The 1,872-nt window shown below is 35.7% G+C and overlaps 1 pseudogene across 1 annotated transcript; it reads right to left on the reverse strand.

Annotated features, from left to right (window-relative positions):
- Window positions 1-288: 288 nt before the first annotated feature.
- Window positions 289-1,219, reverse strand: LOC308417798 (olfactory receptor 14C36-like; annotated as a pseudogene). Its single transcript has one exon. The product of its transcript is annotated as an olfactory receptor 14C36-like (transcript).
- Window positions 1,220-1,872: the final 653 nt, after the last annotated feature.

A 1,872-nucleotide genomic window follows, 5' to 3' on the forward strand; every position in this document is an offset into this window, starting at 1 on the left:
AGTTACCATGAGAATCTTGTTTGTTTTTCAGTGAGAGAAAGCAGATGGTTCTAGATGGGAGGACAGGTGCAGTGAAACTAGAAAGAATAGAAGAAGGAATAATTGTAATCAGAATATATGTATAATTTAACTTTTAAATAAAAAAGATAAAAATCTTGTGGTGTGTGTGAGAGTGCATGTGCTTATTTGTACACTTGTTTGTGCTTGTGTATTTTATACAAACTTTTAAAATCATATTATCAGTTTTCTACATCTAGAGAACCCTGACAAGTACATTTTCCTTTACATTCAAATATGGAAAGACATTTTTGATTTAACTTTCCTTATAGCCACCTTTATCTGTCTGATTCTAGGACTATAGATGATAGGATTTAAGAATGGTGAAACAATGGTAAAAAAGACAGAAAGAGTAACTTCCTTAACTATTTTTATGTTACTACTGGAGGTCTTAGATACACATGGACAGCAGAACTAAGAAAAACAAACAACAGAATTATATGTGGGACACAGGTGGAAAAGGCCTTTCCTCTCTGTCCTTTGACAGGAACCTTCAACACAGTTGATAATATGCGAACATATGATATAACAATAAAGACAAAGCAGCTACCACTGACCACAATACCAGACAGAAGTAGTAAGAGTTGGTTGCTAAATGTGTGAGAACAAGAAAGCCTCAGCAAAGAGGGGATATCACAGAAAATTGAAGGACCACATTAGAGTAACAGAAGGCAACCACAATGTTCAAAAAGTGTGGACTCTCGCAAGGACAAGAGAACTAAGCAGGGAAGCCAGTGACATCTGAACACAGAATTCATGGTTCATGTACACAGGATAGAGGAAAGACTTGCAGATGGCCACATAGTGGTCCTGGGTCATGGTAGTAAGAAACAGAATCTCTACACATGCACAAAAATAGATCAAAAAAATCTGTGCTGCACACCCACCTATAGAAATGTTCCTGTGGTCACTGAGAGAGTTGATACAGGCATTGGGCACAGTGACAGAAAGGTAGACCATGTCTAAAATAAAAAAGTTCCAGAGGAAGAAGTAAATGGGTGTTTTTAGGGTCTGATTAACTGTAGACACCATGAAGATGGTAAAGTTCACTAACAGGCTGCCCAGGTATACCAGAAGAAACAGCACACTGAGAAGTTTCCTATGCTCCCAAGTCTCACCAAATCTCCAGGAGGACCTCAGTCACCAGGGTGGAATTGACCATTGTCTCAAAGTGTAGGTTTATCTGGAAAAGAAAAGTGGTGACAGAGAATAACTTAATCACTACCATTTTATCTCAAATTCTATTGTTTTTAAAACTGGCCTTTGTGTGTGAAAAATGAAGCATTTGTTTTTCTGGATTGCATTCATTTTCTTATACTTGCTTATTTGTTAACATGCATAGTTGTGGCTCTCTTTGTAATTTTACATTTGATGAGAGGCACTTATAATAAGTTAATATACTAATAACTGCCTCAGCAATCCTGTATATCAATAATGTTGATTAAAAGATAGTATTTTTCTTTTCCAGATAAACTATGTACATCAAGGAGGAATGCCTATAACATTTGTGAAATGTGTGTTTTTGTGTGTGTCTGTGTGTGTCTATGTGTTTTGACATGAAGATTATTTTCATATATACATACATATGTCTATATCTATGCCTATACCTATTCATATGTATATGCATATATATCTAAGGTGGGATGTTGGCAAATAAGAGTAAATGTGAGAGACATGGACATAATAAAAATGCAGTTAAGAAAAGAGTAAAAGAAGAGCACGGAAGAAGCAGCAGTTCAAGAAATAATCTCACTCAATATTTGGAACTTCTGAGATATTTTGAAAAGATTACTTGCCTGGAATCCCAGGCATAAT

Source organism: Micromys minutus (assembly GCF_963924665.1).
Source record: "Micromys minutus genome assembly, chromosome: 2".
Taxonomy (NCBI): domain Eukaryota; kingdom Metazoa; phylum Chordata; class Mammalia; order Rodentia; family Muridae; genus Micromys; species Micromys minutus.